Here is a 10503-nt window from a genome sequence, read left to right as displayed (position 1 = left end):
GGTTCAGAGGCGTGGCAATCTGCGCCGCATTAAGAATGAACTTTATGTGCTAAGTCAATTTTCCAAGAAGAGTTGTACTTTGCGTAAATTTCACGGAGATGGCTTGCAAATATGATATCTAAGGACGAATACCATTGACTTAGGTGATGTGTCCTAAGTATTCAATCGTTATGTTGAAAGAAGAACATTTTTGCAAGTTACATTTGACGCCTGCCTCAGTTAAAACTAGAAAAAGATGGTCCAAATTTTTAAGGTGTTGTTCCGATGTTTATCCGGAGACGACTACGTCGGCATTATAATTAAAATAAGAAGGTACTTTGAAATCACTTGTTCGAGAAATTTTTGGAACGACGCAGGTTTGTAAGCCCTTCCAAAAAATAGGGGCTGATACTCAAACAAGCTGACGTGAACATTCAAAAAAAAATTTTCTTTGTCACTTCGTCCAATGGTAATTGAAGGCAGGCTCCTGTGAGATCCATTTTTGAGAAATGGCCTTCCGCTAGGTGATACAAAATTTTCTTCTTTAGGTGGGTGTGGGTAGCATTCAATGCTTGTCCGAGATCCACACAAAAAACGATCGTTCCATTTGGCTTACGAATGACGACTAATGGTGATGCCCAACGACTTGCTTAAAGAGGTTTTAAGATATCATTATATTCCAGTCTCTGAACTTCTGTAGCCATGTCGTCGCATAATGCGTATGGCACAGGGCGTGCGGGACAAAAGTTTGGTTGCGCATTAGCATTCAACATATATGAGAGTAAAAGTCTTTTCCACATCCTAGAGTACCGACAAACAAATGTTGATATTTGTCACGAGTTGCTGAATTGCGTTTTGGGAAACTTTTGTGTGAATGGCATGCACATTTTGCTGTATGTTTAATCCGAAGGAAGCAACCTCACCCATGCCGGAAATATTTGGACTTTGGCATGAGCGAACTACAGTGAAACGTAGTTTCTTAGTCGGGCTTTCGTATTTTGCACGTAAGTGGTATGTTCCAAGCACAGAAATGCTGTCGCCGTTGTAGGCAGTGAGATGCAGACTTTATGGATGCAAAGGTGGTGAGCCAATTTTGTCACATGTATGTAGATCAAGCAACGTGACAGAAGCTCCGTTATCTAGTTGAAGAGGCATTGACTGCTTACAAATTTGCAACGTAGCCCACAGTTTGCGGTGTGTCCTCTGCATCCAATCGTCCAATCTTTGTTGTGGAATGTGTTCTCTCTTTCCATCAGCGCACTAGGGCAACTTTTTTGAATTTCGAGATTGAGCAGGAGGAAGGAAGTGCAGAATCAGAACGTGAAATGAAGTTGATTTCCATTCGTTCCTGCTTTGCATTGTTCCACCGTGAAACATAGGAGGGCTTTCTAGTTTTTTGCAGGGAGACAGGTTTTGTATGCCTAGTGCGACGACAAAAATTTCATTCGGCTTCTCTGAAGAAGCAGTTCTTCAGATCTTGGTTGACACAGCATTTCATATAAGACTTCGCTTTGCGGGGAGCTGATGCAGTGGAATTAACTTTGCTCCGTCGCGGCAAACGTATGTAGGGTGTGTGCCATTGTTTACGCGGTGCTGACTTGTTAGTGCTGCGGTCGGGTCTGTGGCTGGGGCCCGGGTTGTTCCTCTCAAGTGAAGCGATAACTGGCAGACAGAAATTTTGATCGTCTAAATCTTGAACTTCGCGTGATCCGGTAACTTTAAGCAGTTCACTGAGGCTGGGGTTTCGATGCTTTAGAATTTCGGCCCTCAATCTCTGTTCTGACAGATTCTGAACAATAATATCGTGAAGTAATTCATCCTGATAAGCTACGCCACAGACACGATTGAATTTACAGTGTCTAGTCACGCCCTGCAATTCCGCAATTCCTTACAGAACTGATCACTACGGTGTTGCGTGTAGAAAGGTTTATACTGTGAAGCAGTAATGTGCATCTGACTCAGAAAAAATTCGCCTAATCTTGCAGTTATGACCTCGTAGGGCTGGGTTTGAGGCTCACTGATGGGAAACAATTTCACTACGAGGCGATAGTGTACAGTCCTACACTTGAAAAGTAAATGCTCCATGTGATTCCCCTGTAATGTTTTAGGTGTCGAAATTCTGATGCAGCAATGTTATGTATTCTCTCCATATTTCCTTCGTCTCATCGAACTGTTGGAAGAGCGGAGGCGGCATCTGAATTCTGTCTGTAGTTTCTGGTGCCCATTGCTACTGGGCTGTTTACTCTTGTACGAGGCAAGAAACAGCTGACAGAAGCTCTGTTATTTGTTGATATGAAGCCAAACAAGAGATGTTAGATGTTGCTCAGCATTTATATGTTACTGTCCCTGACTTTCCTGATTTTTTAAATACCCTAAATTAAGTACTTCAACTAGTGTATTTCGACTTCATACACGCATACATAACAGAATTCAACAGAAAGATAAAAAATTGTCCTGACCTGGTGCCCAGAGAACCTTGTTCCACTTCCCTTTTGCTCGTCGCCAGTCTCTTATTTTCTCTGCGCGATGTGTAGTTCTTTAGTGGATACAGGAACGACGAACAGATGCAATTCATGAACAGAGAATTCAGCTATTAATTTATTCTACATCGAATATCAAATAGTAAAAATAATAAATACACTATATGATCAAAAGTATCCAGACACACCAAAAAAATACGTTATTATATGCATTGTGCTGCCAGGTACTCCATATCAGCAACTTCAGTAGTCATTAGACATCGTGAGAGAGCAGAATGGGGCGCTCCGCGGAACTCACGGACTGCGAACGTAGTCAGGTGATTCGGCGTCACTTGTGTCATACGTCTGTACGCGAGATTTCCACACTCCTAAACATCCCGAGGTCCACCGTTTCGGCTGTGATGGTGAAGTGGAAAGGCGAAGGGATGCTTACAGCGCAAGAGCGTACAGGGCGATCTCGTCCGTTGACTGACAGAGACCGCCGACGCTTGAAAAGGGTCGTAACGTGTAATAGGCAGACATCTATCCAGACTGTCGCACAGGAATTCCCAGCTGCATCGGGATCCACTGCAAGTACTATGACAGTTAGGCGGGAGAAGAGAAAACTTGGATTTCATGGTCGAGCGGCTGCTCAGAAGCCACACATCACGCCAGTAAACGCCAATGGAGCGTAAACATTAGAAGATTAAACAGTGAAAAAACGTTGAGTGGAGTAACGAATCACGGCACACAATGTGGCGATCCGATGGCAGGGTGTGGGTGTGGCAAATACCCGGTGAACGTCATCTGCCAGTGTGTGTAGTGCCAACAGCAAAATTCGGAGACGGTGGTGTTATGGTGTGGTCGAGTTTTTCATGGAGGGGGACTTGCAACCCTTGTAGTTTTGCGTGGCACTATCACAGCACAGGCCATCATTGACGTTTTAAGCTTCCTATTGTTGCTTCCCACTGTTGAAAAGCAATTCGGGGATGGTGGTTGCATCTTTCAACACGATCGTGTACCTGTGGCGGATTGGTTACTCTACAATATTGTCCCTGTAATGGACTGACCTGCACGAGTCCTGACCTGCATCCCATAAAATACCTTTGGGATGTTTTGGAGCGCCGAATTCGTGCCAGGCCTCACCGACTGACATAGATACCTCTCCTCAGTGAAGAATGGGCTCCCATTCCCCAAGAAACCTTCGAGCACCTGATTGAACGTATGCTTGAACACCTTTGGGATGTTTTGGAACGCCGACTTCGTGCCAGGACTCACCGACCGACATCGATACCTTTCCTCAGTGCAGCACTCCGTGAAGAATGGGCTGCAATTCCCCAAGAAACCTTCGAGCACCTGATTGAATGTATGCCTGCGAGAGTGGACGCTGTCATAAAGGCTATGTGTGGGCCGACACCACATTGAATTTCAGCATTACAGATGGAGGGCGCCCCGAACTTAAGTCATTTTCAGTCAGGTTCCGGATACTTTTGAACACATAGTGTATATGCGGCTGCAGCTTGTATAATTCGTAACACCTCCGAAAATTTATTAAGCAGAAAATAATAAACTACCTGCATGCAAAACGAGAACTTTGAAGTGATCGTTTGGTGAGAGACGATCGGTAGCATGTACGGACTATGCTGCACGGTGCTGACCAGTCTTCTATTTCGACGAATTACCCGAAAATACTGAAGTCTACAAAATATATAACGACGCTAGTAACCTGGCGGAAGGAGTACAACTTTTTTAAGTATTGTTAGAGACAAACAGAGCATGGGAGCATAGCACAGCGTGCTGCTGGCCGTGAGCTTATTTAATCATGTTGTTAAAAGAAAAGGAAAGGAAATCTCGAGGAAGCTGTTAATTGACACAGAATTTGTAAGAAACTTAGTCTCTTTAGAACACTCCTTTTACAGGACAAGCGAATCGACTTTCATGGTCACTAATCAACACTGAAATCCAAAATAAATATTAAAATAAGTTAGTTTTCAAAGGTAAATTAAAAATAACGATTTCCAAGAGTGAACACAACTTGCTACCGATTGAGTGGGGCTAATTTTGTATAGTGTTGACAAGGATGTCGATGTAGTTCATTTGGACACAGGACTCAAACCCATTCGAGGAAGTCGAGGGAACAATGAAATGATTTTTCGCTTATAAACGCAGTGTCAGAAATAATAACAAGCTCACAGCTAGTGCGTGCAACCGATTAAAATTTCAGTGCAATTACATGTAGCATGCAGCGACCTTACGAGCAACGGCAACAACATGAATGACAGAAACAGAGCGACCGGCAGACTACAGGTAACTGACCTGAGCCAAGAGAGAAGTGTGTATCTGAAGGTAGCGTAGTTTAACTGCTATAAATCAAACTTGCACGTCGAATTGTCTGATTAACTGAATGTATCCAAAGAACCTTGAATGAGAGATGTCCCTAGTCTGGCTACCTGTTAGCCAAAAAGCTACGTAAGATATTCTTGTCACCGTTTATCATGTTCATACAAGATTAGTGTCACCTTCATTTGTTAATCAAAGTGAATATCTGATTCGTTCTGGCATTATTGTTGCGAACGTCAAATCATTGCTGAAATGGCCACTGTACATTATGCAATATGTTGGAGGAATCTGTCTCAATATTGCACAGCTCTCATGCCGACGAGAACCGTCTGATATCCGTACATGATAGGCCTATTGACACTAAACATGACTAATCCACATGCATGTTGAATTGGGAGTACTGCTTGCCTGTGACATACATTGATTCCTAGTCGCTTACAAATTTGTGTACAATGATTATCAGGCATCAAACAAATTCCGAACTCGTCCGTGTAGAATTTTCACAAATGATGCAGTTACATAAGATGAAGTATTGTCTGAAAATTTCTCCAGAAATATTCAATTTGATAAGATTTCATGGTCGTTTAAACACTGAAAACTTGTTTTGAATGAGCAGAAATTGAAAGTTACGCGCGTCGCTAAAGGAAAAAAAAGGTATCCTATAAGTACAACATGAGTCATTCACAACTAGGCTCAACGCAAACAAATAACGGTGTGTAAAAAATATTAGGATATTAAATGGAACGATCACATACCAAATAGGGCTAACAGGGAATATCAGAAAGGCAGACAAGCAATTTGGTCAGGTACGACTAAGACTCGGTCACTGAGGATCCCACACGCAATTGTATACGTACAGAGTTCTTCTACCACGCGAATCGATAATGTCGACCATTTCTACTTGTTATCGACTGGATGCTGGCAAGATATCACACCTTGGAATGCCAAGACTATCGAGAATGTTTTAAGTATGAATTCAGATAAAAATAACAAAAGAAATATTTTTCATGTGACGTAAGTACAAATTTACAATTATCTGCTTTTATCCTTTACTTATGCTTTGAAACCTTGCTTTCTGCCAAATTTAATGGTTATGGGTCAAAGGGAATTAATGTAGGATTTAATTAGTGAGTTTGCGAGCATCAAACGATGTGACATAAATGGACGTATCTTTTCACTGCGTTATCTTAGGAGCTTCACATTTTTACATCGCTAACGGACCTTAAACCTCAATATGTGACATAATTATCTACTTGGTACGTCTTTCCTTTCCTGGGAAAATGGGTTTCTAATAGTCGACAAATAGACAAAGTGATCCTATAAGGGCTCCGTTTTTACCAATAGAGGTACGGATACCTGAAAATAGCATCGAAAATTGTCAGATGTTCATTTGGCTCGCCGTACAACAAGGTGTTTGGAAAACTGAATTGGAAGACTCTTGAAGATAGACGAAAACTATCCCACGAAAGTTTACAAAATGTCGGCAACCAGTAGAAAGGCTAGAGACATACTTCAGTCCCATAAGTATCGCTCTCGTAAGGGCATTTGGACAAGACCACATACAACACGCACAGAAGCGGTTAAGCAGTCATTCTTCCCACATTGTAAATATTACTGGGACGTAGAAAAACTAAACATCTACATCATGCTCCGCAAGCCACTTAATGGTGTGTAGCGGAGGGTACTTTTTTTACAACTAACTGAGCCCTCCAATCCCATTCCACTCGCGAATGGCGCGTGGTAAGAACGATTGTCGGTAAGGTTCTCTATTGGCTCTAATTTCTCGAATTTTTGCCTCATGGTCAGTACGCGCGACATGTGGGGAGACGTAATATGTTGTCCTACTCATCCCGGAAAGTGCTCTCACGTAGTTTCAATAGTAAATCTCTCTGTGATGTACGACGCCACTCTCGCAAAATTTGACAGTGGAGTTTGATGAGCACCTTCGTAACGTTCTCGTGCTGACTAAACTATTCCCCGACGATACATGCCGCTCTTCGTTGGATCTTCTCTATCTCATCTATCAGTCTTATCTAGTATAGATCCCAGATAGATGAACAATTCTCAAAAAATTGGTCCAACAATCGCGTTATAAACCTTTTCCTTCGTGGATGACTTGCATTTCCTTAAGATTCTTCCTATGAATCTGAGTCTGGCATCTGCTTTTCACACTGTTTTATATGGTCATTCCACTTAGGGTCACTCTGGATAGTTATATCTACATATTTTGCGGCAGATACAGTTTCCAGCGACTTGTCATCAACAATAGTGTATTTCATTTCCTATGTATGTGCAGTATGTTACGCTTGTTTATGTTCAGGATCAACTGCCAGAGCCTACACCATTCATCAATTCTCTGGAGTTCATTATGCAAATAGTTACTATCTTTTGGCGCTGCTACTTTGCTATAGACGGCCGCATCACCTAAAACAGACTGCATCCGACACTTCCTAAAACATCATTTACACTATGTGATCAAAAGTATCCGGACACCTGACTGAAAATGATTTACAAGTTCGGGGCGCCCTCCATCGGTAAAGCTAGAGTTCAATATGGTGTTGGCCCACACTTAGCCTTAACGACAGTGTCCACTCTCGCAGGCATACATTCAGTCAGGGGCTGGAAGGTTTCCTGGGGAATGGCAGCCCATTATTCAAGGAGAGCTGTACTGAGAAGAGGTATCGACGTCGGTCAGTGTGGCCTGGCACGAAGTCGGCGTTACAAAACACCCAAAGGTGTTCTGTGGGATTCCGGTCAAGACTCGGTCCAGGCCAGTCCATTACAGAGATATTATTCTCGTGTAACCACTCCGGCACAGGCCGTGAATTATGAACAGGTGCTCGATCGTGTTGAAAGATGCAATTGCCATCCCCGAATTGCTCTTCAACAGTGAGAAACAACAAGTTGCTTAAAACGTCAATGATGGCTTGTGCTGTGATAGTGCCACGCAAAACAACAAGGGGTGCAACCCACCCATCCATGAAGAACTCGACCACACCATAACACCACCGCCTCCGAATTTTACTGTTAGCTACTGCTGGCACCACTCACACTGGCAGATCACGTTCGCCATACCCACACCCTGCCATCGTCACATTGTGTACCGTGATTCGTCACTATACACAGAGTTATTCCACTGTTCAATCGTCCAATATTTACGCTCCTTACACCTAGCGAGACGTCGTTTGGCATTTGCCGGCGTGATGTGTGGCTTACGAGCAGCCGCTTGACCATGAAATCCAAGTTTTCTAATCGCCCGCCTAACTGTCATAGTACTTGCAGTGGATCCTGATGCAGTCTGGAATTCCTGTGCGATGGTCTGAACAGATATCAGCCTATTACACATTAGGACCCACTTCAACTGTCGGCGGTTTCTGTCAGTCAACAGTCGAGGTTGGCCTGTACGCTTTTTAGCTGTACGTGTCCCTTCACGGTTTCCACTTCACTATCACATCGGAAACGATGGCCCTAGGGATGTTTAGGAGTGTGACAATCTGTCGTATAGACGTCTGACACAAGCGAAACCCAATCACCTGATCACGTTCAAAGTCATCAGCCCGCGCGAGCGCCCATTGAGCTCTCTCACAATTTCTAATGACTATTGAGGTCACTGCTATGGAGTACTGGCAGTAGGCGCCAGCATAATGCACCTAACATGAAAAACGTATGTTTCTGGGGGTGTCCGAATACTTTTGATCACATAGTGTATGTATATTGTAAACAGTAACGGTCCTATCACGCTTCCTGCTCTATAAATTACCTTTACACCTGTCGATTTTGTTCCATTAAGGGCAGCGTGTTGAGTTCTGTTGCAAGGAAGTCTTGAATCCAGTCTCAAATCTGGTCCGGTATCTGATAAGCTCATATTTTTGTCACTGAACGGCAGTGCGGGACAGTTCAAAATGACTTCCGTAAGTTAAGGAACATAGTATCACCTGAACGCCTTTTTCTACGGCGTTGTGGATCTCATGGAGGAACAGAGCGAGCTGAGTTTCGCAGAATTTATGTTCATTTTTACAGAGGAGATTTTCCCTCTCCCTGGACGTTATAATTCTTGGGCGTCAACGATATAGGTCTATAATTGTGGGTATCTATCCTACGGCCCTTCTGAATAACGGGAATGATCTGCGCTTTCTTCCAGTTGCTAGCTACTCTTAGTTGCTCAAGCGACCTTCGGTGAATTACTGCTAGAAGGGGAGCAAGTTCTTTCATATAATCTTCGTAAAATCTTGTAAATATCTAATCTGGGCCTGATGCCTTTTCATTAGTAAGCGGTTGTAGTTCTTTCTATTCCGGAATCGGTTATTTGACATTTCGACGTCCGTGCAACGGTTGAAAGGTTGGACCGCGTTGAAAATTTCGGAAGACCTAATTCAGTATTTCGGCCTCATCTCTTATCTTCTGTTTCGCTGCCAGTACGGTCACTGCGTAAGTGAATAAATAATTTTGATCAACTTACTGATTTTATATACGACCGAAACTCCTTACGGTTTTTGCTCAGGTCGGGTGCAAAATTTTACTTTCAAAGTCACTGAACACTGGTTCAATGCTCTCCTTACTCTCATTTTCGCTTCTTTCAGGTTTTATTTGTCAGATAGGGTTTTACTTCTCTTGAATCTGAGCTGAAGTTCTCTTTGTTTACATAACGGTTTTCCATTACGGTTATTAAACCATGTTGTGTCTTTCCCATCCTTTAATACCTTACTCGGAAAATACTTGCCTAGTGCATATTACACGATTTCTTGGAATTTATTCCATTTGTTCTTCGTATCTTCGACTTCACCACTGAATATTTTATGCTAAATGCTCAGATAATCTGAAATTTCTATCCCTTCACTCTTGCTAAGCGAAAGTATCTTCCTGCCTTTCCTAACATTCTTTGTCGTACACGTTGTCATAGATGTTATTGCAGCCTAATGATGACTGATACCTTCCCCTATGCTAACCGATTCCATAAGTTCAGGTCTGCTTGTTGCCAGGAGATCTAAGACGTTACTCTCATTAGTTGGTCTATCTGCTTTTCGGACAAGACATCCAAAACAATGTCACAAGAATCCTTGACTCCTGAAACAGTTTTGATCGCATGGCAATCCTAATCTATGCCTGGCAAATTGAAGTCATCCTGTATTACAACGGCATGATCAGGAAAATTACTAACTATATTAGGAAAGTTGTGTCTGAAGTGGTCTACCAATAGAGCTCCTGACCTAGGTTGTCTATGAAAGGATCCGGTTATCTTTCTGACCGATTTAGATATCTAACTTCATCCAGGTTAATTCGCAATCAGAATCCATGATAACACCGCTGCATTTGATAGAATTCTTTACTGAAATAAACACACCGCCATCATTACCGATTAACCTATCCTTACGATAAATATTCCAATCTGAATTTCGTTGTCATTAACGTCTGGATTCCACGAACTTTTGATTGCTAATGGTATGTCATTGTTACATTATAACCTTCAGTAAGCAATACTATACCGGGACCTTTCTTTGGGTGCTCCTGCAATTTACTAAAATCATATCAACCTTTTCTCTCTCAGGCAAATCGTCTTAGATCCCAACGGAGGTTCCCATTTTTTTTTCTTTTTTTCGTCAGTCTCCTGACTGGTTTCATGCGACCCAATTCCTCTCCTGCGACAACCTACGTCCTCAAATATTTGCTGGATGTATTCCAATCTCTGTCTTCCTCTAGAGTTTTTGCCCTCTACAGCTCCCTCTAC

Source organism: Schistocerca cancellata, chromosome 5 (genome assembly GCF_023864275.1).
Source record: "Schistocerca cancellata isolate TAMUIC-IGC-003103 chromosome 5, iqSchCanc2.1, whole genome shotgun sequence".
Taxonomy (NCBI): Eukaryota; Metazoa; Arthropoda; class Insecta; order Orthoptera; family Acrididae; genus Schistocerca; species Schistocerca cancellata.
This window is presented reverse-complemented; position numbering follows the sequence as displayed.